Here is a 7899-nt window from a genome sequence, read left to right as displayed (position 1 = left end):
GTGTGAGGAGCGAGGCAGCTGTGGAAAGACTCAGCATTCCTCAGATGAAAGTTTAAAACCAAATCAGTGCAGCAGGGAGCATTTCTTCTGCTTCCTTTCATAACGACAAACTCCTGCTAAGCCACAAGCTCAGACAGAGGATCCTACTGTGGAGCTGGAGATGGTGACAGGCTCCCAGTTGCCTCACACTGATGGTGGCAAATGCTCCATGTTGTCCCCAAAAGCCAGCAGTGATGTGTCCCTCACTTCTCCAGTGAAAGCCACTGCTGTCCTGCACTCTGGGATGCTCAGAAAGGAGGGCCAAGCAAGCTGCCTTCCTGCTGGAGTGGGCAATTCCCTCCCCTGCTAAATAGGGGAGCAGACATAAGTAACCCTCTTGTTCTTCCCAGGGTTGGCTGGAGCACAAGTCTGGAGGAGGTTTTTCGTTAGCTTCCACTCCCAGCTGCTTCCCTCCCACTGCCAGCACAGCCAGAGCTGGCACGATGGGGAAAGCTGGCCTTTAACACCCCACTGCGACCTCCAAACACCTACCTGAGAACGCGCCTTGCCTCTGGGCTGGCTCTGTGCAGAGGACATAGCGTCCAGTCACAGCCAGATATTTATGTGGGATTTCTTTCCCCATAACCAATGAACGTTTGCTGGAACTCTGACCCAGCGACGCATTATAACCATTAGCAGGGCAGTGATTGCTATGGGTGCGTAGAGCTCCTAAATCGCAGCAAGAAATAGGTGATGGCGCAGCTTCAGTGCCTTTGCTGCGAGCAATAGCAATGCCAGTCCCACCAAATCAAGCACCACAGGATGTCTGGGATGAACACACCACACCCACACAGGGTCCAGGCAATCTCTCCAGGGTGAACCCCCAGCTCCAAGCCACCAGGGCCCAGGGCCATAGCAGGAGCTGCTTCCTTTCGGCAGAAAGCAGAATCTAAAGTAAGTTACATCTTCTTCACTGTTTCTTGGCTCCAGACTCTAAAAGTTCAAACTGGTTTTGTTTTTCCTGGTGTTAGTCATGCACACAGATTGGGAGCCTAACCTGTAATTCTGGCTTTGCTGCTGCTATAAAACATTCACACTGTGCTTTTCTAAACCAAGAGCAGAAATCTTTAATTTAATTCCACTAGAGGAGTTTTATCTAGGACTATGACATTTCAATTACTTAGTAATGCATATTTAACATTTAGCTGTACACATCCAAAATTAAACCAAGAGAAGGAAAAATGTTGTATATAAGCAACTACAAGGATTTTATTTAAAGCCAGTGAAAGCTGTAAATTTAGAACAAAGATCTAAACAAAGACTCTGCGGTAACCCCTTTTTGCCTGTTAGGCTGTATGATTTACGAAGCTCTGTTCCAAATGAAATGCTTGAGATTTCCATTTCTCCCTAGTTTTGAATTTTGGGCTGATGAGGGACAGAAAAGTCTCAAATATTGAAAATTTCCTCAAGATGGGAAAAACATTTCTGCGGGACACTGGTTCTAGTCTGGAGCATGCAGATGTTCCTCATCCCCAGGGATTCAGCGCGGCCATACAGGAAACCACTTGGGTTTGTTCCCATCCCTGCTGAGGGCCAGGTGTGCTGGTTTTCAGCCTAGCAGTCCATAAAATAATGGGATAAACAATGTGCTGGTAGTTTTGCCTCTCACACAAAGAACATAGGCTCATTGTTGCCTGCTTTGGCTGGATATCCCTGTATCTACAGGTCCCCTCCTGGTCTTCAGTGGGGCCAGCAGTTCCCTAGGGCAGGGTGCTTCTCCTCCCGTGCTAGTGCGGATGCTGGTCCAGCGAGGTTGCTCATCTAGAGCTTGGCATTGCCATGCTGCAGTTTGTGAAGTGCTTGATGTCTTGGCTTTCCTGAATAACTGTGTCATTAAGAAATATCTTCAATTTTATATTCTTTAACATTGCTGCTCTCTGAATCGCCATAGATGGTTGTTTATTGCCCACTGCCAGAGAGGTTTTTGCTCCTCTATAAAGTAAGCACAATAAATCAGGCTCTTTTTAGCACAGCCTCAAGAATTCCCAGAGCAGTTTCAGCTCCCCCAGACCCACAGCATGACTCACAGTTGCAAACAGACAACCAGAGCTCCCCAGTAAACCCCTGCTTCTACACTGAAGTTATTGCTGGATACGGTTTGTTTTCATGTCGTGGTCAGCACTGGGGATCTCTAGCCTCTGGCTTAGCCCCTCCGAGCAGGGTGTCGCAGGGGACACAGGGGGGCTGACATGGGGCCCCGGAGAGCCCACGGAGTGGGTGCCAGGTGGGATGGAGCAGTGGGTGAGCAGGGGAGAGCTGGTGAACAGCAAAGGGGTAAAGGAAGAAATCCTGCCAGGCTGCAGGGATTTGGAAGCAGCTCTGCGGAGGCAGCTGTTCACGGGGGAGAGGAGCTTCCTGGCTTGGGCTTGCGCATGCACACTGGCCCAGCACGTGCAGGACACAGCTGGGTTTCTGCACTTCCTAAATATTTCTGGGATTATTAATATTACTTTGTTTAATTACTGCAGGGAATTAAGGGAGGCGAGAATGAAAATGCAGGTGTCAGCAAAGGAGCTGCTTTGTTTTTTCTCACCCAAAGCACAGCAGGGAACCGGAGCTGCTGGATAAGCCACAACAATATCAAGATTAGAGTCTCGGGGCTGCTTTTACAAATGACTATTGATGTCTCTATTAGCTTCCACAGCAGATATCAACACCTGTAGAAGGAAAGAGATTTACCCCCACTAATAATACTTTCTCTGCTAGTGATGGAGACCAAGCCAAACGCTGTTAGCTTTGTCTAGGAATGAAACATCCAGGACACATAGTGCCCTTTTAAAGCTCAGGTGTGAAGGTTGTGCTAAACTCCCCACCAGTGAGATAGGCAGGCTGCTTCCCTGGCTGCCAGAACATAGAATGGCGTTAGTGTGGTCCCCAGCAGTCTTTAGAGGAAGAGTAAATACTGAATTTCATAAATACAATAACACGTAATAACATGATAATCATTTCCTTAATGCTTGTGCTATTAATAGTAGATATTGACCCAAATGTGGGAATAGCCTTATCCAGTGTTCTATCATCTAACATTAATCCTTATCAGCTTTGTGGTTGTGTACAGGGATCTCCCTCGGGAACGTTTCCTGTACACTATTAAACAAACAAATTGCTTCTGCTGGCTATAATTAAAGACATATATTTGGTAGCAAAGGGGCACAAATGGAAGTGTACGTCAGGAAATTGCTGCACCCTGTGTTACCCTTCAAATAGAGCACAATGGCAGAATAAGGCACACTCCCTGCTGGCAAGGAAAAAGCAGAAAAGAAAATAAGGCTAAACGCAGATGGCTGCACTGCAGTCTCTAGGGTGCTCTGGAGTTACCACAGCAGATACTTTGCTGATCTGGGGGGGCTCCAGCTCGTTTGACCCCAGCACCTCTGCTTCCCACTGCTGTTACCGCAGCTTTTACTGCCACCCTGCATCGACACCTCTCCGTCACCACCTGGTTTTCTCTGCCTGTCTCTGCCCTCTGCCAGCATCACTTCTTGCGCCAAAGAGGACAGCTCATCTCCAGGAAGAGGGCAGGTGATTCAATGAGTGTTAGGGGTTTTTTTGTCAATTCTTTCCATAAAAGCTCAGAAGGCCCATTTCAGACTGCTCTCCCACATCTGGCCAGCCAGGTTCATGAATATTCACCACGTGGTGTTTCTGGGCACTGGGAAGAGCAGCAACGGACTGTTTAATTTCCTTTGGGATACAGAGTCCATCAGGAGAAAAAGCAGCAGAAGAAGGTAAAGTTACGAGCAAATAGTAATTATCATCAAAAGCACAGATATAAACTGGGGTTAAGCTGATACTAAGGTTGAGGCAGAAACCATGAAAGCAGGAGAAACCAAAGCCGGGGCTGCCATAGCAACCCCGCCTCAGGCCAGGCGGTTGGGCATGACAGCATTTCCCTGGGACCTCCCAGTAAAGGCCGACGTTTGATTGGCATTTTAGGGACAGGTAACGGAGCTGATGAAGAAAGCGGCTGGTGCATTTGTTCAAGAGGATGCAAGCTTTGAGGGAAGAACTGGAAACCCAGTCCTGGAAGGTGCTAATACACACCCCAATAAATCTGGGCTCACAAGTGAGGTCACACATGAAGTCCTGAGCCCACAGCCCCAGCAAGCCATGGGACCACTAGAAGCTGGTCAGGATAGCAAGAGTTTCCGTAGTGAAACTTGGAATACTGAAATCCCAGCTGCAAGCCCTAAACCAGAGCCAGCTCCAGCACAGGTCCTGCCCCCAGAGCTACTAACTTCCAGCTCCCACTCTGCCCAGTAGATACCTCTCTGCAAAAAAACAGCTTTATTTTTCTCCGAGTAAAATTCTTTGCAGTCATTCTTCTCTAGATGTGGCTGAGTCCTGCTTGCAATTGTTCTGTAAAGGAATGGAGTCTAAACCAAAGACTGATAGCTGATAAAATCTCAGTTAAAAACAATTTGACTTGCTTGTTGTAGCCCAAGAGAGTCTGGGTTCTCCCTGAGCCACATCCGAGGGGCAGCATCCTGGCAAGCAGCTATGGGTTATTAATCACAGGTGTGATAACCAGAAGCCAGAGAAGTTTTCTCGGTACTGAATGGCTTTGTGTTAATGGCATGTATAGAATTATAACTTCTAGACACCATGGTACTTTGTGGTGGTATTCTATCTTTAGAACTCTAGCTGATTTTTGTGAGCATTTTTAGAATGCAGCTATTTTGGTGTGAATTTGGGTCCAATAGAAAATGCATGCAATGTAATTCCTTCACTGTAATGTCAGTGTCTTTTCTACTTTCCTTTCAAATATAAGTGTTCTGTAGAACCACGTTAGCAAAAGCTATGTATTTCTTTCTCATACAACACTTAGATTAATTTTGGAGGTTTTTTAATCTTTGCAAGTAGCAAATTACCTTTTCAAACCTGACAAAATTCACTTCAAAGCAAGCTGCTCACAATTCTTCCTTACAAGAACAAATACAAAACCAGCAACTTAGTGCGCATTGCTTTGATCATGACTTTTGGTGAGCTGCACTGAAGAACAAAAGTAGATCTCCAGAGGAAAGCATAACGCATAGCTCCGCTACACAGTGATACACCAACTCTGATTCATAAACTAGCAGCACGCTTTTAGGCATTTAGAGATGGAGCATAGAGAAAACAAAAATGTAACAGTCGTATATGAAAGCATATGCATCCACTGAGCATCTTCAGACAAAAATAAAACATGGAAATCTGGAGAACAGAGCATTTGCGTTGGCAAATGCTGCCACACAACTCATCTGCACATGGAGAAACTGTCAGCATGCCAGGAAGAATGATTAAAGAGTATGTCTATGTAATTAAATTGGTTTATTTGTGAGAGCAGCTGATGTAGTGCAAGTCAGAGCAGCAGGAAAAATCTTTGAATACAAATCCATGCGCAGTCCGAGTTTTGGGAGGGCGCCTTCGAGAGGCAGGCGGGACTTTCTCAGCTGTTTCTTACTGCATTCAGCAGGCACAGTCTGCACCTCACCTTCGATTTAGCAGCTGCACTCCATCCTGTTTCATACTTTGGGTAGCTCCCCATAAAGATAACAAGGCTATTTCACTTCCAACAAACCAGTTTGATGCTCCAGTTCTGGAAGAAGGGAAAAACCCCAGACATTGCCAGTTTTGCTCAGCCCATCCTGGTTCCTCCTTGCGAGGGACCAGCCATCGCTCCTCAGCTCCAGGCAGGGTTTCCTGTGCCTGTGGGATGGAGGCAGGGATGGAGGCAGGGTCCAGTCTGGCCTCAGCCTGTGCTGGGAGCAAAAGGACCAATCTCCCAGTGGACATTAACTCCTCTCCCTCCCACCTCTTCAGCCACAGGAAGGAGCCTTCATGCTGCATTTTCCCAGGGTGGGACTGGCCTTTGCAGAGAAAAATCCAGCCAACAATTTCAGCTACCCAGTCCATTCAGGGAAAATATTTCCCACATCTGCATTTCACAGCTATGTGGGATTTCTTTCCTGCAGCGTGCCTGGTGCTGAGCACTTCCCATGCTCCAGGAAAGGAAAGACACATGTTACAGCACCGCGTGCTCTCCGCCAGCCTCATAACCTGCCGGAATACAAACCTGTTTCATTGGCGCTGGTGTATACAGCCCAGGCACAGGTCTTGCAGTGTGACTTCATGATCAGCAGCTGGTGAACACCAAGTCTCAGTTGCCATACCTGCCACACGCAGTAGCAGCCACAGCCAGCGCTGCTGTGTCTCTCTCCCCTGCCACACCTTCTTCAGAAAACATTTTGCTGGGTGTATTTTTGACAGTGTGTTTGCAGTGATCTGGTTTGGTATTTATGGGGCTTTTGTCGCTGCCCTTACCTGAATACCCAGGGAGGGCTGTGTGGGAGCCTTCAGCTGGGTAAGAAGCATTTCCCAGCACAGGTCTTCCACTCCTCTGTGCCTGGAGGCAGGTGTTGAACCACGTTCCACCAGTCATTCCTGTGTTTGCATTTTTCAGCACGTTTCTTCACCCCCTTGCAGGATGAGTTGAGCTCCCCCATAGTGTTTGGCTGCAAGCTTACAGGGATTCTCACTCCCTCCTCCAGTTTCCCCTGGATCCTCTCATTGCTGATACTTCCCTGAAGCTGCTTGCCCCTCCTCATCCTCTTGAGACCCTCCTGGTGCTCCTGCACCGTTTTGGGTGGTGGCAATTTCTGGTGGCTCTGTAACAGCCTGTGGCAATGGGATGTATCAGCGTGCTGGGATAACAGCAGGGAGCAGTGTTATCTGCTGGGCCTCTACCTGGGACCGAAGCAAGGGAGAAAGCAAGGGAAAGCAAAAGGAGACTTAAGTGGTGGAAATCCAGGACAAAATACACAAGCATCTCTGAACATAAGCTCTGTCTGACTGCCTGAGCTGTGTACAAGCAGCGGTCGGGTTCAATGGTCATAGCTGGATCACAGCTCCTCATGGTCTGCTCAGCCTTTGCTGCATCCTGCATCATGCTGCCTTCCTCCCTGGCATGCGTTCCTGGCATGTCAGCTACAACAGCATGCTGTGCATGTGTGTCTGCGTACCTACACACGTGTATGTTTGTGTGTGCCCCTATGCATGTGCAGGCACACACAGGTCCAGGATGCTACTTGCTGCAGCAGAAGCCACAGGAAACGTCTAAGGACACGGCCAGGGTGTTGTACGCTGCCCAGTGCACAGTTAAAACTTTATCTTATGTGACCACCATTTGCACAAAGCTGCCTGTGCAAGACAGTTATGACCCCACCAAACCTCCCAGCAACGTCTCTCCAGTACAGCACAGGGGCCCGGGTGCCACCATGTGATGGCTGCGGTGGCGTGTGCCGGGGAACCTGCCCAAGTGGCAGTGGTGAGTCAGCAATGGTTTGCATCACTGGGAAGGAGCAGTTTTTGCAAAGAGAACCAGAAATCATTATTTACATCAATGGGCTGTCAGACGAGTTGGCAAATACAGATGCTTCTGTGTGGTGCTCAAGGTATGCAGCTTTTCCTGTTTTCCTGCCCCTCTTAGACCGGCATGGGCTTGGTGCTCAGGACTTTAAATTGGAGGGAATCGCCCTCTTATATCAGATCATCGATGCCATTCCCAAGCCACATCACAGCTCCACGTAGTTGTCACCTCTGGTCATCTTTGTCTCTCCTACTCTCACCAAATTCTGTATCCCAGGGGGCAAGGTCACACAGATAAGCATCTCCAAGCCCTGGGATGCAATGCAGGAGACTTCAGTGCGATTCGTGGTTCAGCCACACATTTTGGGCTTGGCTTTGATCCTCCTCTCCTCATGGGAGACCTGGGACCAGCAGTCCTTCCAGCGCATCTATCCTTTGCCTCTCCCTGCCCCAGAGGGCAAACACAGATCACCCACTGGCTATGCTGCAGGAGGGAACCAGCTCAAAGTTCTC

This window comes from Falco biarmicus, chromosome 14 (assembly GCF_023638135.1).
Source record: "Falco biarmicus isolate bFalBia1 chromosome 14, bFalBia1.pri, whole genome shotgun sequence".
In the NCBI taxonomy this organism is placed as follows: domain Eukaryota; kingdom Metazoa; phylum Chordata; class Aves; order Falconiformes; family Falconidae; genus Falco; species Falco biarmicus.
Note: the sequence above shows the minus strand (reverse complement) of the source record.